This window comes from Lissotriton vulgaris, chromosome 11, assembly GCF_964263255.1.
Source record: "Lissotriton vulgaris chromosome 11, aLisVul1.2, whole genome shotgun sequence".
Taxonomy (NCBI): domain Eukaryota; kingdom Metazoa; phylum Chordata; class Amphibia; order Caudata; family Salamandridae; genus Lissotriton; species Lissotriton vulgaris.
In genome coordinates, this window is record NC_141699.1 from 274,642,048 (window position 1) to 274,668,958 (window position 26,911).

The 26,911-nt window shown below is 44.0% G+C and overlaps 1 protein-coding gene across 2 annotated transcripts in view; it reads left to right on the forward strand.

Moving 5' to 3' along the window:
- THOC5 (THO complex subunit 5) overlaps positions 1-25,931 on the forward strand; it is a 388,784-nt gene extending 362,853 nt beyond the window's left edge. For both annotated transcript variants that reach the window (XR_015300896.1, XR_015300897.1), the window contains exon 21: positions 25,910-25,931. The gene's annotated coding sequence lies outside the window, so the exon portion shown is untranslated. The remainder of the gene's footprint in view (positions 1-25,909) is intronic.
- Positions 25,932-26,911: the final 980 nt, after the last annotated feature.

A 26,911-nucleotide genomic window follows, 5' to 3' on the forward strand; every position in this document is an offset into this window, starting at 1 on the left:
GGTCCCGGGCACTTCAACAGTGATTCCGACTGTACCGATGCCAGAGGAGGCAGCCGCGATAGCTCTCTCCTTGACCGAAGTAGTGCCCAAATCCTCCTGAGGTGCCACTTGATTTGGCAGAAGCGCGACAACACTCTGTATTCACTTTTTGGGATAGCTGTGTGTAATGACTTTGACCATGGTGATGAGTTCGCTCAGCCCTACATGGATGACAATTGATATAGGGACTTACAGGAGGCCTAGTGGCCTCGATTCCTTTACGAAGACTGGTCTTTTTTCTCCCCTGGACCAGCCATCGAGATATCTGCTTCCTATGTCATGGTGATGTGGAGGGCGACCAAAAATATTGACTTCAACCTGGGCAGACATTTTTGGAGCCACTGCTTTCTTGCAATGAAGCGCTGACGGATACTGTATTGGGGTCTTAACCCAATCCGTGCATTAGCCCATCAATCAAATGACAGATTGCTGGGCGTCATCACCCTGCTTCAGGTGACATGGCTTTTCTTTCACAGCAGTCCTCACCTGAAAGCCTAGTGGTGTAGGTTTCACCCAACCGCTCGAATTCCATTACATTTCCTACCACTCTCCCTGATGGGGAATCTAAGCATTTGGCAAATGTCTTTTCCTCTACCAGCTTGGTCCTCCTCGCTGTTAATGCCAGCTGTTTGTTGGGGGCGCTCTTTACACCATTTGGGATTCGGTGGCACTAGTCCTCGCTGGTGTGTCTGAAGACCTTCACCCTGTGCGCTCTCTCAAGCAATTCAAGTTGGTTCTTTGTGGCTTGTACACTACTGATCTAGGCCGTACTTGGCTGCAATCAACTGGGTTGGCAGACAATGTCCAGACCCTGTAGTCTGTGAAGGACTCCATAAAAAGGTCTTCTATTTATAAAACCAACTGAAAACACATTGATGCTGACTCGTCCACATCTGCACATAAAAGGTGAAAAACTGAATTGCCCCAGGTTCCCCATTAAAAGCTCTCTGCATCTTTGGTGAAGCAAAAAGGTGTAATGCTTACCGTAGCCATGTAAACATGCTCCCTCACTAACCACTCACTCATTTACAGCAGCTTTGTCAAGTCTCCTTAATTCATGATACACTTGTAAATGACTGTTCGAGGCATGTGGGCTGCTGAATTCATATCTTAGCATAGATCGCCGCCTAGTGTTGGGTCCGTATGTTTGCACCTTGTTGACTTGGAAGAGTCTTTGAAGTATCACGAGATAGGTGACTCCTCCCCTGGACTACAGTGCGCATGGGCATCTTCTCTATCCTCAGATTGTTTTTCTCCGCCATTGGGTTCGGATGCACTTTGACTACTCCAACTTCGGGACCGAAGTTTTCAAACTTTCTACCTCTAAAACTTTAAACTTTCGACGGTATTGTTTCCGCTCGGTTTCCCTCGACTCGACAAAACGCCCTTTTCTCTCCGGTCGTCGACGCGGGACGTTGGGCCTTTTCAACGCCACGTGGACCTTCTGCTGATGGAAAGGACCCTGTTTAAAAAATGCCCAGAGTTGGAGCCAAATTTCCACACAGCGACAAGCATAGGGTATGCAACAGGTGCCTATCTCCGGAGCACAATGAAGAAAACTGTCCAGCTTGTGCTCTGTTCCGGTCTAAAAAGACTATCCGGAACCGAAGAGCTGCTCGACTAGAAATGCAGCGGCAGGCACCAGACCCGGAAAACATTTTCGACAACGAACATGAACTCCCAGAGGCAGAGGGCTCGGAAGATCTCGAAATAGTCACCGTAGAGGACCAGTCGGACTCCGATGACCAGATCACACCGGGGCAAACCGTGAGTACAAAAGGCCCTACCCCGCCTCCACCTCCACATAAGGCTCCGGTCAAAGCATCGCACAAAAGCCTTAGCCGCGACCGAAACACAGTTTCAGAAGCCCCGCCTTCCGGCTCGGCTCCGAAGACCACACCCAAGCCTTCCGGTACCCCGGGACCGGGCAAAGACACTCCATCCAAAAAGGTTGTCGACCCCACTAGAGTTGTCGATCCGAAAAAGGCCGTCGATCCGAAAAAGGCCGTCGAGCCAAAAAAGGCCTACGAGCCGAAAAAAGCTGTTGAACAGAAAAAGGCCGTAGAACCGAATAAGGTCGTCGAACAGAAAAAGGTTGTCGAACCAAAAAATGTCGCCGAGCCGAAGAAGGCCGACTAAGGCCGCAGAGCCGAAAAAAGCCGTTCAGCAAAAGAAAGCTGTCGAGCCAAAAAAGGTAATCGAGCCGAAACAGGTCGTCGACCCGAGAAAAGGCGTCGAACTGAAAAAGCCTATCGACCCTAAGAAGGCTTCACAGAATAACAACGTCCCTCCTAAAGAGACACTCGACCCGAAAAAAGCTAAATCTTCGGCGCCATGGCCACGGACAGAGGAGGAAGAACTTTCACTCTGATCCACAACAAAGACTGTATATAGACCCTGAAACAGGACATATAGTCTACAATAAAAACAAAAGAAGCTGGAAACTGAAGCCCCTTCTCCTGTTCCTCTAAAGAAAAAGGACTTTGGCACATCCCCTTCAAGACCTTACACACCTCCTCCTTTCACTCCCAACATGCCTTATCTTCCATATTCTCCTTCACTTGTAGATTATGATCTGGAAGAAGACATGAGGGATGATCCTCAGGATGATTTTATACCACTTGACGACCCAGAGAACCCAGATGACACATGGAGTGACCATAATGACCCAGATGACACTGATTACACACAGCCCATACCCGATCTCACTACATACCCCACAAAGCCGTCCCCTACTGACGACACTGTCGCTTTTAACCAACTAGTGGACAGGGCAGCTCAGTATCCTGGTATACCCATGCATACTGACCCTATAGAGGAGGATTTCCTATTTAACACCTTCCCAACATCAGAGAAGAGTATACGTATACTCCCTATGCTAAAAGGGGTACTAAAGCACGCACCAGACATCTTTAAAGACCCAGCCAGGGTGCGTGTCCTCAATCCAAGGATTGAGAAGAAATATAAACCGGCCCCTACAGACCCCTCTTATATCAAGTCTCAACTACCACTAGGCTCCCTAGTTGTGTTTAACGCTAGGAAGAGAGCTAACTCACAAACTGGTGATGCTCCCCCTCCCGACAAGGAGTCAAAAATTCTAGAAGCATCAGGGAAGAGAGTGGCCTCTCAGGCAGCAAATACCTGGCGGATTGCCAATACACAAGCTCTCATAGCATGATATGATAGAGCACACTATGACGAACTGGAGGGATTACTACAACACCCAGACCATATAAGGCAAAAGCTAATGATCTAATACAGGAAGGGAAATTCATAAAATGCACCCTTGATGTAGCTGATACAGCACTTATGTCTGTCAACACTAGTGTATTGCTACGCAGGCATGCCTGGGTTCGCATTTCAGGTTTTAAAAATGAAGTTCAGTCCACCATACTCAATCAACCAATTAACCAGGATTTCTTATTTGGACCTGCGGTAGATATCATCTTAGAAAAGATGAAAAAAGACACTGACACCGCTAAGTCCATGGGTGCACTTCAATTTCAACAGTCTAGAACCTCTTTTCGCCGCTCCTCCTTTCGAGGCTCAGGCAACACATCCCAAGCATCTTCATCCTATAAAAGTAATACACAAGGCACCTTTAATAAAGGCTCCAATTGAGGAAGTTATAGAGAAAACAAGGGCAGAGGACGTGGTAATAATAACACCCGAGCCTCTACCGCCACCAAACTGACTTTCTCACACTCCCTCCAGACCACTTAGCACCAGTCGGAGGAAGATTAACACAATTCCTACCAGTCTGGAACACCGTTACTACAGTCAGGTGGGTGGGACAAATTATCCAGTATGGTTACTGCCTGGAACTCAAATCTACTCCACCAACATGCCACCCAAACACCGTCCAATGTCCAAAGAACACATCACGCTATTACAACAGGTGGTGAAATCCATGCTAGAAAAAGGTGCCATAAAGCCAGTCCCATTACAACATCAAGGGACAGGGGTATACTCTATACTTCCTCATTCCCAAAAAAGACTGCTCCCTCAGACCAATATTGAGCCTCAGACCTTTGAACCAATACATCCACTCAGATCATTTCCATATGATCACTCTACAACAGGTACTCCCACTACTCCAGCAAGGTGACTTTCTCGCAACATTAGACCTCAAGGATGCATACTTTCATATACCCATACATCCAGCTCACAGGAAATACCTCAGGTTCACAATAGAAGGTCAGCACTATTAATTCAAAGTCCTCCCCTTTCGGGGTAACCACAGCACCAAGTGTGTTTACAAAATGCCTAGCAGTAGTGGCAGCACACCTCAGAAGCCAACACATCCATGTGATCCCCTACCTCGTCGATTGGCTCATAAAAGCCAATTCGTACGCACAGTGTGCCAGCCATACCTCACAGACGATCCAGCTACTGCACAATCTAGGATTTTCAATAAATTACCCAAAATCAGATCTGCAACCCTCCCACATACAGCAATATCTGGGAGCAACAATAAACACCTCCCTAGCAAAGGCATATCCAAATCCAGCCTGGATAGTCAACATACAATCTCTCATTCAAAAATTTCAGCCACAACACTCCCTTCCAGCTCGAGTGTTCATGCGGCTTATAGACATGATGGCCTCCTGCATATTCATCGTCCCTCATACTCTGCTTCGAATGCGCCCCTTACAGGAATGCCTAGCACGCCAGTGGAACCAAGCTCAAGGACAACTAAAAGACCTAGTGTTGGTAGACAGTCGCACTTACCGCTCTCTGCAGTGGTGGAACCCACAAAACCTTTCCAAAGGGCGACTGTTCCAAGAGCCGGTTCCACAGGTAGTACTAGCAGCGGATGCATCACTGACAGGTTGGGGAGCCCATCTCCTTCAATATACAGTCCAAGGTCTCTGGACAGTCAAACAAAAGACTCTACATATAAACCACTTAGTTACTGGCAATATTCCTGGCAATGAGAGCTTTTCAGAAATACTTGCGCAACAAGACTGTGTTGATCCGGACGGACAACATGACAGCCATGTACGACATCCAGAAACAGGGGGGCACCCACTCTCTGCAACTATCTCACCTAGCACAGAGCATATGGAAGTGGGCAATTCCTCAAAACATTTATCTCCTACAGAACACCTCCCAGGGACAGACAACCAGATAGCAGACCTACTAAGCAGACACAGTCAGCAAATACATGAATGGGAGATTCATCCTCAAGTTCTCCAAGCATTCTTCCAAAAGTGGGGACATCCAGAAGTAGATCTGCTTGCCACAAACGAAAACTCAAAATGCCCGTTCTTCGCCACCAGGTTCCCACACCCGTTGTCACAAGGCAATGCGATATGGATGAACTGGTTAGGCAGATTTGCGTACGCTTTTCCACCAACCCCAATGATTCCATTAGTGGCACACAAGCTAAGGCAACAGTCACTCACAATGATCCTGGTTGCTCCCACATGGGCAAGACAGCCATGGTACACAATGCTCCTAGAACTCTCAGTAGTTCCTCACCAAAGACTCTGCCCCTCACCACAACTGCTAACGCAGAACCATGGAGAAATCAGGCACCCAGATCCCAATCAGATAAACCTAGCGATCTGGCTCCTGAAATCTTTGAATTCGGATATCTTAACTTGCCTCCAGATTGTATGAACATTATCAAAGAAGCAAGGCGTCCCACTACCAGAGCATGTTACGCAGCTAAATGGAAAAGATTTGTTATTTACTGTAATAATAATCAAATCAATCCATTGGATGCCTCCATCCAAAATTTAATCTGTTACTGGCTAACACCTTGAGAGATGTAACCTAGCATACTCATCCATAAGGCTACACCTTGCTGCTATAGCAGCATATCTTCAAAACAGACAACACATGTTCCTTTTCAGAATCCCACCTATCAAAGCTTTTATGGAAGGACTTAAAAGAATTATCCCTCCAAAGCATCCACCTTCTCCAGTCTGGAACTTAAACATAGTACTTACCAGACTCATGGGACCTCCCTTCGAACCACTTCATTCATGTGAACTACAGTTCTTAACATGGAAGGTGGCATTTTTAATTGCTATTACCTCCCTCAGGCGAGTGAGTGAGCTACAGGCACTAACCATTCAGGTACCATGCATGCAAATTCACCACAATAAAGTAGTGCTGCGTACAAACCCGAAATTTATGTCGAAAGTTATATCCACTTTCCACATCAATCAGTCCATAGAATTGCAAGTTTTCTTTCAAAACCTGCAATCTGTAGCTGAAAGTGCCCTACACACACTAGACGTTAGAAGAGCTCTCTTATACTACGTTGACAGCACAAAATCATTCAGGAAGACATAGCAACTATTTGACGCTTTTTCACCACAATATAAGGGCAATCCCATCTCCAAAGCAGGAATAGCCAGATGGATAGTTAAATGCATTTAAATATGCTATCAAAAAGCAAAGCGCACTTTAACAGTTCCCCCTAAAGCACACTCAAGTGTAAAATGGGGGCATCCATGGCTTTTCTAGGAAATACCTTAGAAGACTTATGTAGGGCAGCCGTCTACCATACACACTTTCACAAAACACTACTGTGTTGACGTGCAAGCCAAACAACAAGCTGCTGTAGGCCAGGCTGTCCTTAAAACTCTATTTAAAACCACTGCAGCTGATACAGGTGACCAACACTAGAGGAGAAACTGCTATACAGTCTAAGCTAATATATGAATTCTGCAGCCCACATGCCTCGAATGGAAAAATGTTACTTACCAGTATGCATCTGTTCTTGGCATGTAGGGCTGCTGACATTCATATCGACTCCCCTCCTTCCCGGTGCCTGTCATAGCTGCATGGTTATCTCCTTTACATAGATTTACATGGTCATCTCTTACTTTACTATACTCCATCTTTGCCACAATGTCGAAAAACAATCTGAGGATGGAGAAGATGCCCATGCACACTGTAGTTCAGGGGAGGAGTCACCTATCTCGTGATACTTCGAAGACTCTTCCAAGACAACAAGGTGCAAACATCAACTGTGTTTTTTGCAAGATATGAATGTCAGCAGCCCTACATGCCAAGAACAGATGCATTCTGGTAAAAAGCATTTTCCTTCTTGTCAGTGATGACCTACTTATCAATAAAAACCTGTAACTTTGTTGAGTCCTCAGGATCGGAACAATGCTCAGAATAGTTCACCTCTCGATGGCCCCAATTTTGTATGCTATATTAGCGTAGATTATAGAGGTGAACAAGCGAGGGAAGGAAGGGAAGAGCTGAGAGGGAGATCTTGTGAGAAAAACAACAGATATCAGCACACAGTCTATCAACTAGAACATATTGTTTTAGTTTATACCTATACATGGTGCCTGAAAAGGAAACAACAAATATCCAGCATCCACCCTCTTGAGGAGATCACTAGTATTGTATATGGACTGTCTCAATGTCTGTTTATGATGCGTCTCTGGAAGAACATAGGTTCAGAAATTTCTGCTCCTTGCCTCTTTTAGCCCCCATACTATACTAATGCTGTTATAATACCGTTTAGCACGCCTACCATAAAATACCACCAGCCTTGATTCACAGGGAAAGAGAATACTCCGGAACTCTCAATGTGAAACCCCCTGTTAAAACAACAAACTCAAAGCAAGCAGAAGATTATTTCTCCTTCCTTTCACTATTACACTCAGCATAGCGTGATAGTTGTTGAAGAGTGGACGAGGCATATCACGGTAAATCACTCCACAAAAATATATATATGTGTATATATATATATATATATATATATATATATATATATATATATGCTATTTCTGCAAATGTGATAAAGTGCTACTCCTTTAAGAGTCAGCATGTACATAGCGGGCTACGAGGGGGGCGCACAAAAAGGTAAAGAAGAGCAGCATCAACTGACAGTCTATTGGTTGTATGATCAATAACTTGGAGCAGATGATCCTAACCAGATTAAGGTAAGAACTTGCTCATTAGGAATCTTTTGGCTTCCAGTTTGAAAGCAATTGTGGAGTAGATTCTGTGTACTTCCGGTGGAAGAGAGTTCCATATCTTAGGGGCAACGCCGGAGAAGGCTCGGTGGCAAGTTCTTTTTGCTTTTTTTGCTCTTTTAGCGTTGTGATTGGTGCGGGCGGCGCCCAACTGGGTGCCTGTAGGGAGGCCATTTGCTCTATGTAGGCATGCAGCCTACATAGAGAAAAGGGAGAGTGCGCATCATTGGTTTGGTCGGCCCAGGATGGCCGACCAATCAGTCAGGGCCCATAACATTTGGCAAGCCACTCCTCCCTGACCAGCTCACCCGCCAGCCCCCAATCAGGCATACCATGCTGCTTTCTCACAGCGCAAGAAGCAGAAACATAAAATGGTATTTAAAATAAAAAAAATTGTTTCTGCTTCCCACACTGCGAGAAAGCAGTGGGGCGACGCTCCTCTGCCCTAATAGAGGAGCCGCCTCTGCAGCTTACACGTAATGAACACAATGTGCCCATAAGTAAGTTGCTTCATCACACAAAGCTCTTTCTTACCTTCTGCACAAAATACTCAGGATTCAACCAATGGAAGTAGTTCAAGGTAATTCAGGAATACTTTGTCTTCAATCCAGAGTACATATGGTCAACCCAACTTGTGATTTAAATAGTAAAAAATGTGACCGCTATAAGAACGGTCCAAATTCCGGAAATACTATGGTTGCTGCTTTTGAACCCTTACCACACCGTGCTTCATTTAACTCTGACAGCTGCTTCATCCACGTGAATTATCGGCAGCGTATGTGGAAGTGCTTATATAGTCTGGCTCCACCCCTGCAATGATGTTACGTATGCGCCTTGACCGCTCTGCCTCTAGGGACTTGTTACAATCCTATGGGCAACATTTAGGAACACAGTTTTTCTCTTGGTCATGTCCACCCCCGCGATTTAGCCATTTCACAAGACCTTTTAATGAATCTTGTTGTGGGGATATTGTGAGCTGCATCTTTACACTTTGGTTTGCCATACGATCTCCAACGGATCCTGACTCAGTGTTTCTGACTGTGTTCACAACCTGTACATGAATACGCTCGTGCAGGGCTGTGATAAAACTACCTTATCAACGTAAAGACTTGAGAGACGTGAGAGAAGTCTTATAAATGATTGATTACTTTCTTGATGATTAAGCTAATGAGTCAGTTCAATCCTTTCACATTTCTTTTATATATTTGGATATTAAAATGTGCATACCAAGTTGTTAGTAATCACTTTGGTTGCAATAGTATGTCAGATAAAGGTGCCTCCATAACTTCTGAGCATATTGTGCGGGAGAAATGAAACAGGAAAAGATTACATGTAAGAGAAATTTTCTTACCCAGGTCTACCGGACAAATGCTTCCTGTGTTTGTGGTGAATACAAAAAAGTGTTAGAAGGAATGTTTTAATTATTCTCAGCCACTGCTAATCACTCGGGCCGGATCCCAGTCCCCAGTATGTTTGTCCACTGTGGCACTATAGATTAGACTCAACCATATGTCAGTCAACCATGGCTTGGCTCCAATAGGAACCATCCAGCCCGAACGGCCAAGCCATGTCCTCTCTGAACTGGCATACATGCAACTCGAGATCTATTTCAGTCTATTTGGGTCTCTTCAAGTGGGTGCAACTTTGTTTCATTGGCACAGTGAGCATTGGACTCGCACCAGGATGTCCTTGTCGCACTTAAAGTATCAAAATGAAGAACACAAAAAAATAATACTTTGAACGCTTGAATTAATATCCGCGTTTGGTAATTACTTGTAGCCTCATCTCAGTCCATCCTACTGAATTGGTGGTGGCACAAGGAGTTACGGAACTGGGAGGAAGGAATCTGGGTCTTTTTCCAAGTTCTTATCACAATATTGATCATAACAATTCTTTTACCCTTGATGCTTCAGGTCCCAGCAGAGTTTCTGGATTTTTGCAATATTGGATATTAAGGCCTAGGTAGACTCCCAGCAGCTCTTATTCATGCACAAGTTTGATTATTACAACCCTTTCCATCAAGCGCCGCACAGCATGTACATCGGCAAACAAACATACAACTATGCTGCCCAACATGCTCAAACCTCAAGCCAGCAGCGTCCTCGAAGGCTGTGAGCCAATATCCAGAGAATAAGAATGACTGGAAACGTGGCTTTAATGAATAGGATGATGGCCATTTGATGGGGTATTGACTTGTCGAAAATAAATGGGTTGCCGATGTAATATCTGTGGAAAGATTGAACAAAAACTGAATAGCCTGCTATTGAAATTGCTAAATTTAATTCTTTCATGGGAAGGTGCAGGTCAAAATATGACCTGCACAAGAATGCATACCAAAAGTTTTGTTATGATTTTAATACAATCATCCTGAAAGTGAACCGCATGTTGAAATAAGTTCTCTTGGAGCTGAAATGATCCACATCACAAATTGTGAGGATGAGAGTAAAGTACAAATTACCAGACATGTCACAAGCTGGTCTTGCCAGAAACGCAAAACATCACGGTCACAGCAAATACATCTCAAAGACGTTGCAGCATACTGATCTTCCTAACTGGTCCCCTTGGCCAGGTTGGGGGGCAAAGGGAGATATTACTGACGCACCAATACTTTAAGGAAGAATATTAAAATAGCTACTGCACTTAGTGAGAAAGCTTCAAATGCATTCGTTGCACTTGGTAGGCACACCATTGATAAGAATAAGTTGTACTTGGGGGGGGGGGGGGGGGAGGGGGGGGGGGAAGCTTGTCTCAGCATTCATTGTCAACATGTCCATGAATATCACTACTACTGGTTTCAAGCAGTCCGCTAATGCTGATGTACTGCGGAAACAAAGATGGTTGTGCAGCACAATTTGCGGCATTGAAGTACAGCCCGGTTTGTTTAAGTACATCAGTTACACATCGCAGTTGATTGAGACCGGCTCCGTAATAACCTGCTCCTTAGCATCCTGGCAACGCAGGAGTAATTGCTTCTTTTGTGGGGCAAGAAACCCTTTAACAATTACAGGGTCATAACAGTGCCATGCTTAAGAATCTCACTTTCAACAATCCTGCCAGCAATTTTAATCTTACCTGATATACTTGCAGAGAGGCTAAATTTCCAGATCCATGGTAGAAAAGGGACTGAAGTAACCAGATCCCAGGATTCCATTAAGACCCAACCACTTACTTTCCTTTGGAAATCTCCATTGATAATCCTAAGGACGGTGATGTCCTACCCTAGCGAAAGTTCCTGGAGCGTATTTTTAATTGCTCTTTAGAAAAGCAAAGTTGTAAAATAAAAAAGGAAAAATATGACTGCCGAAGGTAGGCTATATCGACCAATTTTTCTTTTTAATTTACAAAAAATTCACTACATTAAGAAAAGTTATAAGAAACGCCTTCACAAACCTTTTTAAAGACGAAAGAAGAGAGTATCAGAGCAGTGTAGCCAGATAGGTTACAGCCTAAAGATGCTGTAAAACTGACCCTGCACTTTTAATGAGGTGTCCTCCACACTCCACCAGTATTCCATCATGCTGCAATGTATTACTGGCCATGCTCTGTATACAGAGCTGAAAAGAGATCGCATAGCACCACTGCCAGTCAAAGTCCTTAATGGTATGAGAGAAATCTTTTATCAAACAAATGTTAAAAACATCTCCTTCCATAGTGTGTGGTCAGATACAGCATTTGTAAGTGAAACTGGATGTTTATGACCTGGTTTAATTATCATGCCAAATTCTGCTTGGTGCCACCAACGCAGTACATCTATGCCTTTGTAACCTACATAAACGTTTACATGAATAATTTTGGTTTGAAAAGTGATGTTGCCACAAAAATACCCTGACCGGTCCATTTTACTACCTGCAAACGCTGTGGTAACAAGATCCGGAGGTAATAGTACTTTGTGTGCCCAGGATTGCTTGTAGTTGTCAATAGAAGTTATAGTAATTGTTGCTCCTGAATCAATGAGTTGAAGAATATCAATGCCATCAATTGTTATCTGAACTAACGGATCACTAACATTCTTATCCACTTGGATGTTATTGATGTCCACACAATCAACGGACAACACTAACTCTTCTAGTTTTTTTTCAACTACGTCATGTTAACTATCTACAGCATAATCTTGTACACACCGAACAGGAGTGAGTTTGCCTCCTCTGCAAACATTTCCAAAGTGGCCAACCTTTTCACATTTCTAGCATTCTTGTGTACTTCCAAGAGATAATAGCTACAACCCATAGTCTTTCTTTGCTGTGAAACTTCTGGCTTCTCCACACGTAAACCTGAGGATCAGCATTCCAATGACCGTAGTCCTCGTTTCCAGTTTTGAGCTTTAATTTTGGAATCTGGTGCTTACGCTCAGTCTTTTGTCCTATTGTTGAACCAAAAACTGTATGAGGTTAACACACTTACGTTACAGGCAATATATATATATCCTGCTCCTGAGTACACCTTCCAAGCCGAGGCACTCATGGGCGGGTGCTCGATCGCGGCGATGTAACTGCGAAAAATCTCCACGCTCCCAGTTCTGCCTTCTTAAACAGAAATCGGGCACACAGGAAGTTACTGTTGAAGCTGTTTTATTTGGCAAAATGCACGATAAGCAACAAACGCGTTTCTGAATCAATCCTTCGTCAGTGTTAATTCATAATGCTGTGAGGCGCCATTTTATCTCAATCGCGTCACCATGATAACAACAGTGACAACAGTATTTCCACCAGTACATTGAGGCATAAACTTAGTCTGCCATCTTAGCCTAGTCAGCTCAACAGTCTTACTATATTCAGTTCTCAAGGTTTTAAAGAAAAATGCATTGCAGAGGGCGACAATCACAATGATATATATCATTAATCATGTTGGGGACAATACATGATTACTCAAATTAATCTCGCTGTGTATCGGCATTTGTCCACATCGTCGGTAATCAACTCTGTACAACAGCTGTTTCTGATGGCTTTAAATAAAGAACCATGGAAAAGACATTTCACCACGTATATATTTACACTCAAATATTTCCGAGTTAATGTGGGTAATCAACCCACCCCGCGTGTGGACCAGATAAATCACGCTGTGTATCGGCAATTCAATCACAAATATTAAAACCCCTTCATAATATACAATGCCTCCAAGAAAACATTAACACATGGCCTAAATACTCACATCAACTTTTATTTTATTTTATTTTATATTTATTTCATTCTTGGTCCCACTAATGAGTTGATGTGAGTATTTAGGCCGTGTGTTAATGTTTTCTTGGAGGCATTGTATATTATGAAGGGGTCAATATTTGTGATTGAATTGCCGATACACGGCGTGATTTATCTGGTCCACACGCAGGGTGGGTTGATTTCCCACATTAACTCGGAAATATTTTCTGAATGTAAATATATACGTGGTGAAATGTCTTTTCCATGGTTCTTTATTTAAAGACATCAGAAACAGCTGTTGTACAGAGTTGATTACCGATGATGTGGACAAATGCCGATACGCAGCGAGATTAATTTGAGTAATCATGTATTGTCCCTAACATGATTAATGATATATATCATTGTGATTGTCGCCCTCTGCAATGCATTTTTCTTTAAAACCTTGAGAACTGCATATAGTAAGACTGTCGAGCTGACTAGGCTAAGATGGGGGACTAAGTTTATGCCTCAATGTACTGGTGGAAATACCGTTGTTATCATGGTGACACGATTGAGATAAAATCGCGCCTCACAGCATTATGAATTTACACTGACGAAGGATTGATTCCGAAACGCGTTTGCAGCTTATCGTGCATTTTGCCAAATAAAACAGCTTCAACTGTAACTTACTGTGTGCCCGATTTCTGTTTAAGAAGGCCGAACTGGGAGCGTGGAGATATATATATGTTTGCTGGCATGTGTGGCTGTAGATTGGTTTTTTTTCCGCCGTCAGTTTCGGTCATGTGTTCCTCTGCTCCGGTTGACACCATCAATAGGATCCTTTTCTATCACAGTCGGTATTGTTATCGATCGAGATTCATTAGATTGTACATCTAAAATCCTTTAAGAGAGAGCTGATTCCATTCTGGCCTTGGCCTTCTGGGCGGGAATTCTCTTCGACATTTTATCTTATACAGAAAATACTAAAGGTGATGAAACGGACACCTTTTAAATTCTGCCCTTCTTGTCATTCAAAATTCCCTCATACCGATTTGCACAAAGTGTGTAATTCCTGCCTCTCACCTGATCATCAAGAACAGAACTGCAAGGCCTGTAAATCCTTCAGATCAAAGAAGACTCTTCGGGACCGCAAAGCAAGAAGAATGCAAATATCTTGACGCAGCATCGAAGATACATTGTACATTTTCGGTTCGGAGGAATTGGAAACAGAAATGGAGGCACATCCATCAGCTGCAGATGAGGGTAATTTCTCTCAAGAATAAAGCTCAGATTGAGAAACCCTTACATCTAATGAACAAAACGTGAGTAAACTGGCCTAAAGAGTTACACCCAAGGTACAAAAGTTGGGCCTCCACTGCTTTGGGCCTTGGTCGGCTCCGAAAGACTGAACACGGAAATTCTGGGCTCAGATCGGCTCTGAAAAGATATTCAAAGACTATTGATCCAAAACAGTCCACCTCCGAATCAAACAAATCTTCGGAGCCAAAAACATCCAAAGCAGACGCATCCACATCTTTGGTACCGCAACCTTCAGATCCGAAAAAACATTTGGACTCCAGCTCTAAATCTAAAGCCTCTGATCCGAAACACTCATCACCTAGGCACACAGGAGACAAAATAGAGTCTAGAGAACGTACAGTTGACCATTCTTCAGAGGAGGTTAAACCAGTTTTTTTAAAATTGCAGCAGCAATTGGACAATAAACAAACATCTAATAATTAATCCAGTTACAGGAAGAATACTTACTCGACCTTCTCAAGAACCTGTAATTACTGCAAATCTTGGACTAATACGCACTGGGCATCCCCGCACAGAGGATATTAGCGCTGTCGCGGGCTTTGAAACACTATTGCCGCCATTACCGAGAACCCCAGGCCACGCCCACTATCGTAAGACCACTCCCTCCGCCGAAGGTTCATAAAGGGCGCTGAATACAAGCGCAACTTAGATACAACCATCTCCTGAGGCGGAAGCCGGGAGAACGATCGCCATTATTTTTCAAATTTGAGTCTACTTACTGTGTTTTTATCTGTCTGATCTCCTCTCCCTGGGCATTAAATCTTGGACTAATACGCACTGGGCATCCCCGCACAGCAGATATTAGCGCTGTTGCGGGTTTTGAAACACTATTGCCGCCATTACCGAGAACCCCAGGCCACGCCCACTATCGTAAGGCCACGCCCCCCACCAAAGGTACATAAAGGGCGCTGAATACAAGCGCAACTTACATACAACCATCTCCTGAGGCGGAAGCCGGGAGAACGATCGGCATTATTTTTAAAATTTGAGTCTACTTACTGTGTTTTTATCTGCCTGATCTCCTCTCCCTGGGCATTAAATCTTGGACTAATACGCACTGGGCATCCCCGCACAGCGGATATTAGCGCTGTCGCGGGCTTGGAAACACTATTGCCGCCATTACAGAGAACCCCAGGCCACGCCCCCCGCCGAAGGTACATAAAGTGCGCTGATTACAAGCGCAACTTAGATACAACCATCTCCTGAGGCGGAAGCCGGGAGAACGATCGCCATTATTTTTAAAATTTGAGTCTACTTACTGTGTTTTTATCTGCCTGATCTCCTCTCCCTGGGCATTAAATCTTGGACTAATACGCACTGGGCATCCCCGCACAGCGGATATTAGCGCTATTGCGGGCTTTGAAACACTATTGCCGCCATTACTGAGAACCCCAGGCCACGCGCACTATCGTAAGGCCACGCCCCCGCCGACATCTCCTCTCTCCTATAAACTATGTGCATTCCCCGGACGCGCAGCGGGAGCGCCGTTTGCGTGCCGCGCCTAAGGCAAGTCCGTCTACGCCCGTCCGCGCCGGGACCGGGCCCAGGGCCATGCCCTCTGGCCAAAATATCATACCGATAGAAGAAGATGGACTTATTCCAGCCAGGAGCTCCTATCACTAAGACCTTGCGTCACATGCATCCCGATCAATTTACATGAGGAAGGTAAGACCTGTCCATCTTGCTCATGAGCATTTGCTTTCCCACGGATTAGAGCTCTTAATATGGCCTACAACCAACCTAAGATACCAATCTATAGAAATTCAACTATTAAAGCAGGTCTAATCAATGTTAGATCTATGGTTAAACATAATGTTCACACAGCAGAGTTAATTGAAAGCCAAAATTTAGATCTTCTATTCGTTACTAAAACGTGGGCAGACGAAGCATCTGACCCTGGCGATTCCAGAGGGTTTTTCTATCTACAGAGCCGATAGAAAAATGAAACGCAGAGGAGGATTAGCAATTATAGCTAAGGAGGAATTTAAGATCAAAAGTTCAGACAAAGGAAGCAACCCAGATTGTGAAACGTTAACTTTTCAAATAAAAATTACCAACAATTATACATTTAATGGCCTACTGATCTATAGACCACCTAATGCCAAAACGCCTTTAATTGAGCTTTTAAGTCCATTTCTAGAATCAAGCGTGACAAATCTTGACTATACAATTCTAGGAGACTTTAATATACACCTGGAGAAAACGTCTGACCCCAAGGTAATTTCATTTAACCACATGGCTGCTGGGCGTTCCCCCCCCCCCCGTGCTGGAAAATGCCATTTTAGTGGCACCATGACGAGCTCAGCTCGTCATCAGCACACGACACCCGTGGGTGATGACGAGCTGAGCTCGTCATCAGCATCGAAAGGGTTAAAGATGAAATGGCAAACTTTGACTTAGAACAAAAAGTACATTTAGATACGCACTGCGCTGGCCATACTCTGGATGGTATGTTTACATCATGTCAGGAGATAAATAAAATTGATACGCTCATGATCCCGTGGTCAGACCACAAGATGGTCTCCTTTTCATTAGAAATTGCACAAGATACAGGAAGACCGGTCGAAGCCATAAAAAAAAAACACATAACATGACTGGTCCAAAATCCAGCCCCAGGCATTTATGGACACTCTATGCTCATCTTATCCAACTCTAGATGCAGACAGCAATAAAGCCTGTAAACAATTCAATAAGTGGCTGGAGAATGCAGTCCAACTTGCAGTTCCACAAAAGATAGTTACTTTTAAAAGAAAGACCCCTTCAGAACCATGGTTCTCAGAAGCTTTGAAGAAACAAAAACAATCGTGTAGAAGAACAAAAAAAAAGTGGAGAGCCAATTACGACGTACAGCAAAAAGAAGAATATAAAGCAATTTTATCTAGTTATAACAAATTAATAACATCAGAGAAAAGCAAATACTTCGTCCAAAAATTTAATGAATCAAAAACTCCAGTAAAGCCCTCTTCTCTACTGTTAGAAAACTTTCAAAAATTGAAAATATTACTTTAGAAGAAATGTCATCAGAATTCTGTAACACTGTAGGTGAATATTTTCGTAAAAAAGGTTTCCTCAGTTTATGAATCTTTCAAAAGCCATAATACAGAAAGGGCTAACCAGACAGATCAGGCCTCCTCACAATCAACAAATTTAGTGGAACAATCAGTCCAACCCACACTGTTCCAATTTACCCCTCCAACAAAGGATCAAATTCAGAAAGAATTACTCACCATTAACTCAGGTAGCCCAACGGACCCTTGTCCGCCCAAAACAATGCAAATCTGTTCAGAACAACTGAGCCTGGTACTAAAAACATTATTTGGTCAAATACTCGGAACTAACAACTTTCCAGATGACTGGAAAAAGATATCAATCAGACCATTACTAAAAAAAATCAAATCTGGATTGTGAAGAACCAAGTAACTACAGACCAATAGCCAGGATCCCTTTCGCCGCTAAAATGTTAGAGAAACTCTTAAACAAACAGCTATCCCGCTATCTGATGGGCGGTAACTGGCTGGACCACTCTCAGTTTGGTTTCCGCGAAGGACACCGAACAGAAACTGCTTTAATTACAGCTGTGGAGGAACTCAGGTAAGTGATGGACAACGGAGCGAAGGCCGCCCTGATACTACTCGACCTATTGGCGGCCTTCGATACGGTCAGTCATGAGATTCTTCTAAATCGTTTAAAAACAGCAGAAATACATGATTCGGCATGTACCCTCATCGCATCCTACCTAACCAACAGAACTTTTTCAGTAGAAGTAGGAGAAGCAAAATCCAAATCTTTTAATCTACCATGCGGGGTCCCGCAGGGATCCTCGCTGAGTCCCACCCTTTTAAACTTATACGTTGCCCTCCTTGCAGAAATAATAAGAAACTGTGGTTTTACCCCAATATCCTACGCTGACGACACTGAAATTGTGGTGACCTTCAGCAAGGATGTAGAGGAAACAGCGGAAAAATTCCAACGTTGTATGACACAGGTCAGTCAATGGATGGAACGGAATTGCCTAAAGCTCAACGGAGATAAGAGTGAAGTGATGATACTAGGGGGTGACACAAACATCTGGTCCCCCGCCTGGTGGCCCAAGGACTTGGGTAGATGCCCAGGATCATCAGAAAAAGTGAAGAATCTGGGCTTCACTCTTGACATGAATTTATCATTTGAAGCCCAAGCAGGCAAGCTGTCATCAACACTCTGGTATATTCTAAAAATGATAAAGTTACTTCCCTATCTACCACAGGATTCACGTAAAACAGTAGTAACAGCATTAGCCTAGGCGAGACTGGATTACGGAAATGGTCTATATGCCGGAGCTACGACAAAAGTTATAGACAAATTACAACGTCTGCAAAATGCAGCAGCCAGACTGGTTCTAGGCATACCTAAGTTTGAGCCAATCAGTCACAAATTAAAAACTTTGCATTGGCTGCCAATTGCAAAGAGGGTGAAATTTAAATCACTCTGCCTGGCCTACAAGGCATTTCAGGGAAAAGGATCACAATTTTTGAGGTATCATCTGAAACAATATGAACCTACGAGACCTCTGAGATCCGGCCAATTGAAACTAATTACCGTTCCCAGATTTAGACGAGCTAGCTGGGGCGGTAGAAGTTTCCTTGTTACATGCAGCACGTACCTGGAATCAGCTGCCTCTTGCCATAAAAACCTGCCCATCTTTGGAATCCTTTAGAAAGGAAGTAAAAACATGGCTATTCTCTGCATAACTTTAGACACCGTTCAAGGGATGGAAGGATTATCATAGCGCCAAGACGCCCACGGGCATTCGCGCGTTCTACAAATTGACAAATCAAATCAAATCAAACATTTACAGGACATAACTGTGGACACAGTCAAACTCTTCCACACATCAGTCAACTAGAACTCTTAGCAGTTCATCTGGCGATGAAAGCATTCCTTCCTCACCTAAAAGGCAAGCTAGTTTTGATCAAAACAGACAACAGGACAAGCATGTATTATCTGAAAAAACGAGGAGGGACAAACTTTCCACAATTGACTCTTAGCACAAAGTTCTACAGCACAACATTCAGTTGCTCACAGAGTATAAACCAGGAGTACACAATTATCTGGCGGACCTTCTTAGCAGAACACGCCAGCATGGTTCATGAGTGGGAAATAAATGTTCAAGTCCCACACCCATTCCTCCAACAATGGAGTCAACCTGACAGATCTATTTGCAACACCACATAACGCAAAGTGCCAAAACTTTGCCTCCGGATTCTGAAATCCACAATCCAAGGGCAATGGACTATTGATCAATTGGTCAGGGATATTTGCTTTAGCTTTTCAACCTCTCCCTTGCTTCCATTTGTAATATCCAAACTAAAACAGACATCCCTCACACTGATGTTAATCGCTCCAGCATGGGCCAGACAACCATGGTACACAACACTCCAGGAGATGTCGGTAGTACCACATCAACAGAACACAGGAGCAATACCGATCCAAATCCCAGATCTCTCAATCTTGCGATTTGGCTCCTGAAGTCTTAGAATTTGGATACCCAAACTTACCGAAAGAATGTATGGATATCCTAAAAGAGGCAAGGAGACCCAAAACAAGAGCATGATAGGCAGCAAAGTGGAAACGTTTTGTTTATTACTGTTATTCAGAAGACATTAATCCTACCTTTACTAAAAATGCATTTTACAGCACTAGCTGCAGATCTACAGAATAGAGAACAAACTTCTCTTTTTAGAATTCCTGTAATTAAAGCCTTTTTACAACGACTTGAGTTATTCCCTCTTGAGCACCACCTATGCTAATGATGGATTTAAATATTGTACTAACAAGGTTAATGGGTCAGCCACTTGAACCATTGTGTACATGCCAATTGCAGTTTCTATCATGGAAACTTGCTTTTCTAATTGCAATCACTTCACTTGGAAGAGTTGGAGAAATTCAAGCATTGACTTTAGAAAAGCCATTCTTTGAAGTACACTGAGACAAAGTGCTTTTAAGAACTAACCCTAAAATGTTACCTAACGTAATATCGCATTTTCACATGGCACAATCCATAGAGTTACCTGAATTCCTCCCTCAAACAGAATCGGTAGCTGAAAGAGCGTTCCATACATTAAATGACAAAAGCGAAAAAAATCTATATCGATAGAACACAATCTTTTCGTAAAACGTAACTGTTTGTGTCATTTTCAAAACCACATAAGGGTAAAGCAATTTCTAAATCAGGTATTGCATGTTGGATAGTTAAAAAAATTTCCAAACATGTTATGCTAAAGCAAAGAGAACACTATTCCACCTAGAGCCCATTCTACACGTAAAAAAGGGTCTTAAACGGCATTTATAGGGATTATATTCCCATAGCTGACATTTGTAAGTCATCTCTATCAAAAACAGAATAAGGGGGGTAAGGGGGGGGGGGGGGCATGGGAGCCAATTATTAGTCCAGTGTCCATGCTCCCAAAATTACATTCCATCAAAAAGAGGGCACTGTTCCTGGGCAGGGTTCAAAAAGTTACCCACATGCCTTGTAATAAAAAGGAAAAAGAATCCTAAAAAGAAGTCCAAAGTAGGGTGGGCCCATAAGTCAGGGGAAAGAACATGTTTTGCCTCTTGTTGCCCTCACACACCCCGAAAGGTGTCATGCTTCATCATTAGGAATGTGCTCCTCATTGGGCCGGCGCTGCAATTCCCTATGGGTCCCCTGAAGGGTCACTTTGTCGGAGGTCTTTTGAGGCATGTCGGATGGTGCATGAGGGTGTGTGGGTTGGGTCCTATATAGAGGTAACAAAAAATACATGCATAGTGAGTTACAACTGACAAGAAGTAACCTACAAGAGGTTGTAATGATCTGATACCCTGATTTAGAGTTTTTATATTGCCAAGAGGGTTATCATCCCAAATGGCACAATATCCCTATGTATTATAAAAACGGCCAACATGTTTGCGCCTCGGTTGCCGCTAAGGTCATTGGCGCTTCTTCAGGACCAGGCTTTAGGAAAAAAATAATGAAGTGCACGTGAGTAAAAAGAGTCAAAGATAAATACCCAGAATGCATGTCAGGGCGGGCCATTATGCTGCTCCTGATCAATACCTAGGACAAGAAAATAAAATAAATCATAAAAAAAGAGTGCATAGGACAAGCATTAGACTAGCTTAATTGCACTTGTGTGCCACAATCGTGTGCACAACATACCAATGTTAGAGAAAAAACGAGAAGAACGAGACCAAGTGAGGATAGAGAACTCCCTCATTAAACTTAGCCCTGAGAGGTTTATTGTGGCGGATCTACTATCATGGAAATCATATTGTAGTAAGGGTGTAATAGATCCCTATTTGTAAAAGTGCTGCACAACCACATGTGAGGAACCCCGGTACTCACTATAAATCAGAAGGATAAAGGTCCATCATATTAAACATAAAGGTAGACTTCCAGCGTGATGTTCTTGCCTCCCGTGAAAACAATAGTGGCTCCAATGGCTTTTGGAGTTAGACACCCGCACCTTATCGGGCTAATAGAAAAAACAACACAGACATTACCAAGGTGAACACAATTAGACACTGGAAGCAGTCATCACATACGAAGGAGAAAGGTCCCGTGACCTACTCCCCATTAGCCGTAAAATACTCGCTCTTAAAGGAGATACCAGTGCCCTTCCACCTACAGCGTCAGAATAGGACGTTATCCCGCAGTCATTTAGTCCGCATACCATCACTCCGCAATTTTTACAACGCGGGTGCAATTACTCTGCGATACAATCTCCCCGCACATATTTACCCCGCATATGACTTTACCACGCATGCCATTACAACACAAAGGCATGCATGGTGAAGGCATAAACTTACTAAAAGTACTTAACCTATATATATATATATATATATATATATATATATATATATATATATATATATATATATATATATATATATAGAGAGAGAGAGAGAGAGATAGCTATAGATATGTATATCTATGTACATATATATTTTATATATGCATATATATTTATACATATATATATGTATGTATATTATATATGCATATTTATACATTTCATTTTTTAAATATTTAATTTTGTATTAGTTATAAATATACACATATTTATATATATTCTTTTTTTATAATAACCCTTTACACCCTAAAAACAAAACCCACCCTGAGTCCTTAAAATACACCTGCACCCTAAAATCCTAACCCACCCTTACGCTTAACAAATCTTCTGTACCCTAATACCCCTTAAAATTCACCTGTACCCCAAAGCCCAAACAAACCCTTAACCCTAAAAATACCCCTGCACCCCAAAGCCTAAACCCACCCTGACCGCTAAAAATACCCCTGCACCACAAAACCCAAACCCACCCTAAACCCTAAAAATGCCCCTGTACTCTAAAATCACCCCAACCTTAAAAATTCCTTCTTTACCCCCAAACCCACCCTAAACGGTCAGAGAGGAACATGGCGGCAGGCTGAGAGCCGGTCGCGGCAGCTCCAGGAGAAACCCGAAGGCTGATATCACGGAACGCTTCAGCGGGCTCACGAGAGGCTGAATGCCCTGTACTGCAAGGGTAAGTTACAGATGAATGCGGCAATATAACGCTTTACAGAGAACTAAAACGCTCCCTATCTTTTGTTTGAGATGACCGGCATGTAATCAGTTTTGACGGCGGTGGCACTAGGACCAGCGCATTGATTGACTCGCATGACGCGAGAGGAGGCGTGTCCACAGCGGAATTCAGGAAACCCGGGAGAACAGCGGCGGAGCCTTTGGGTTAAGACGCGCCTCGCGCTTGCACAACAGAGATTCAGAGGGCCAGTCTGCGAGGCTACTAGCGAGGCAACTAGCCGCACCTCATTTAAAAAACAGGATTAGTCTGCACAAGCGGTAAGGTGTGGTGTAGAGGGGTTAACATCAGGATCATCCCTAAAGTCAACATCAAAGCGGGGGTTTATGGATCTAGCATTGGTAGAGGCCCCGGTTAAATCTGCTATTGAGGGGGGGCTTCAAAACCCGAGGATAACTCGAGCTTTACAAAACAAAGGTAAACTGAGCTCTCGAAGTTAGCGGCGGAACTTGCTCCAGCTGGTTTAGGCCTGAAAACAAGACTTTCAAAAGCCAGACTTTCTCCACCACTAGGGAGACGAAAAAACAGATATCAGTTGAGATCCCGGCAGCAATTGAAAGCACGGGGAGCTTTAGACTTTGAGGAGAGGTGTAGTTCCGTAGTTTGAGGGTCTGAGGTTCGGTGGTTCCGAACCCGTTCAATAAAGGTCGTCGGAAATAGACGATTTTGGTGTCAGCGGACCGCAAATCATGAGTGCGGTGTCTACGAGTGTTTTCGCATTAATCGATCAATGAGAACACTATGTATTTAGGGATTTTGTTTGAACCCTCGGGTTCCATTTTGTGTATGGCAGCCATTTTGTGTGGTTGCCCTCACGTAGGCCGATGGCTACGGCCAAGCGAGTCCTTGAGACACGTACACCTTAACTGACTTCTGAATGACCTGGCCGAACTGACTCCCTTGCCCGAGGCTGACCTCGCTGAGCCTGTTCCTTGTTAAGCAGCTGGTCAGATAAAGATCAAAGAGCAGGACGTGCCGAAGTTTACAGTACACTGCACCCACCTTTCTATCTTGCTTCTAATCTGTTTCTGCTCCTTCCTATACGACATAATCACTGATATGGGTTGAGGTTTTATGATGGGTTTGTCCGGCCTGATCGAACAAGATATTGGAATGTGCTTGGTCATTTCTGGTGGGCTGGACAACGGAAAGTGGGTTTGTCGTCATGCGATATGTTTGAAATGTCACCATGTGATTGGTCAGTTTGTATGTAACTGATGCTACTTTGGAATGAGATTTTTGGCATAAAAGACCATGCTCCGCTCATTGAATTCATGCAGTCTCTGGCAAACCACCCGTGTTGTGCTTCGTAGATCTCTGTTCCTGGTTGCAGCCAATAAACTTTGGTCTTTGACGTCATCAAGAAGCGTCCCGTGTCTCTGTTTGCCAAGGCAAGGGAACTCGAAGGCATCAGGCGTTTTCCATGGCGCCGCTAGGTTCTAAAACCTGGTCCTTCAGAGGGAGCGGCCTATGCCGTTAACCCCCTGTAAGGAAAAGAAAAAGGCGACTAGCGTAAAAAAGCTTAAGTGGTCTAATACTGCTCAGCAGTCAATAAAGAATACCCCTTCTCTTAAAACCTATTTTAAAATCATGGAACAGTCAACTAGTCCAGCTAAGCAGTTAGAGCATTGCAGTACTGTGTTTCCTTTAAAGAATCGTTTTGGTCCCCTAGAGAGTCTGTCTAATGCTGAGGGTGATAAACAGCCAGAACAGTCAGGTGCGTTGGCAGGGGGTGAAGAGGTTGAGGCAGCTGTGGCCTTGAATTTAAGACAAGATATGGAGCCACAGCAGGTTCAGTTAAAGCAAACAAAGCAAATAAGCTCCAATATAACCCCCTCCTCCCTTCCTCCTCCCTCTCCCTCCAATAGTATCCAGGCTTATGACAGTGCGACAGGCCTTCTAGATACTAGACCTAAGACACCCTTAGTAATAGTTTAGCCTCCCTCAGATAGCCTGATAGCTACCCAAGATGAGAACTCAATTAGGGGCCAGTGCCAAGACCAGGACCTAGACCCTGACCCTGATCCGGACCCGGACCAAGTTCAGAGTCTCACGGTGGTTTCAAGATCAAGACTAGGATCAGGAGAATCGGGCTAGATGGACGGAGACAGGCTGGGGTATCTTTTTCACTCTCTAAGGGGAGATCTAATGACCACATTCGAGATCTCAGAAGGTAACCAAAAGGCGATACATGATAGGTTTGATTTACTGGAGTCTAAGTTAGACGACGTCATCTGCCGTACTGTAAAGCTGGAAACGGAAGTTATAGCCTTAAATAAATCCGTACGAGGAAACTCAAAGGACATTGACATTTTGAGAGCAAAAAATAGATCTCTGGCTACTGATGAGGAGAGATTGGAAACCCAGGCTCGAAGAAACAACCTGAGAATTTTAAAGATTCCAGAGGGTGAGGAATTGGATGACATTTAAGGATTTGTCTGCAGGCTTCTAAGGGAGGGTGTCCTAAAAGACCGTCCTGATATAGACCTGGAGGCGGAGATACAAAGGGTACACAGAGACCCTTTCAAGCTGCATGCAGACAGGAAAGTGCTGAGGAAAATATTGGTAAACTTTCAGACCTTCAGTGTCAAAGAGCTGATCCTGGGGATCTAAATCAGATCTCCACTATCGGGCAAACCCATATCTCATTAGATCAGATTTAGGAGCAAGAACAGCACAGCGACAATGGGAGCTTGGTACTAGAATGCCAGAATTGAGATCACTTGGAGCCCAAGTACAGATGAAATTCCCTGCCCTGTTAAAGATCATGTGGAGAAACAAAATGTACAGCTTTACACAATACGAAGATGTTGATAATCTACTAGCTCTGATGAGAGAGAATTAAGAGAGTTATGAGAAGTAAGAGTTGTTGAGGTTTAGACTGCCCTAAAAAAAAAAAAAAGAGGGGGTATATACGAAGCACTTAAAATAGAATTTTTTTAAAGCACTGAGTGATATATAGAGTTATTTAGAGAAAAATGTAAACTGAATTTGAGATATATATAGTAAGAACTTAACTTTAAGTGCGTTATTAACAATGACCCGTTGTTAGGGTCAGTTGAAATCTACATTCAGCCAGAGGCATTTCTTCTGGGGTGCCAAAGGCGGTTTCATCGCCAGGTATGTTGGGAGGGTTCCTCAGGAGGGAGGGGGGGTTGGGGCACTGGGTGGAGGGCTTAGGTGGGAAAAAAGATCAAAAATCCTCATATATGGAGGAGCCAAGACGGCGGCCAACATGGCCGCATAGACGCCCGGCTCCGCCGCTCGCCCTCGCCTCCCGCACCATCCTGGCATCAATCCTGCATCCCAATCGCGGGCCCGTGTAGATGAACGCAAGCGGTGCCCGGCCATGTAACTCCGGCATGACAACCACCCCGGACGACCGAGAACCGTCGTCGTTAAGTTTCCGGCCCTTACTGTGGGCGAGCCGGGACCTCGAGTAGCGCTGCAGCCGACTCTGGAGTGATCAACATCAGCCCCGGTTGGCCATGCTGGTCCGGTGATCCGGACCGGGACTTGAAGACGCACACGGCCGTAGGTGAATGGGCAGGACTCGGCGCTGGACCCCCCGAGTTTTGCTGCACATGTTTCTGCTGGTGCCTGTGACTGCGTAAATACCCGGCTGCGAGTTGGAGTAAACGGCCCGGTCTGGACTTTGTCCGGGGGCTGCCGGAGAGCGACCACACACCATCTGAGGCTGACTTCGGTGGAGATTCCATGCGGCATTGTGCGTATATGTGGGCTCGAGTGTGCCTCGTTATGACCCATTCGCACGCCGCGAGTAGCGATTAACTTCCCGGCCGCCTGTTGAGTCAGCTCTCTATCCTGCTCGGAGGGTCCCTGGAGACGAGGAGTGTTGTACATATCGGCGGAGGGGCTGTG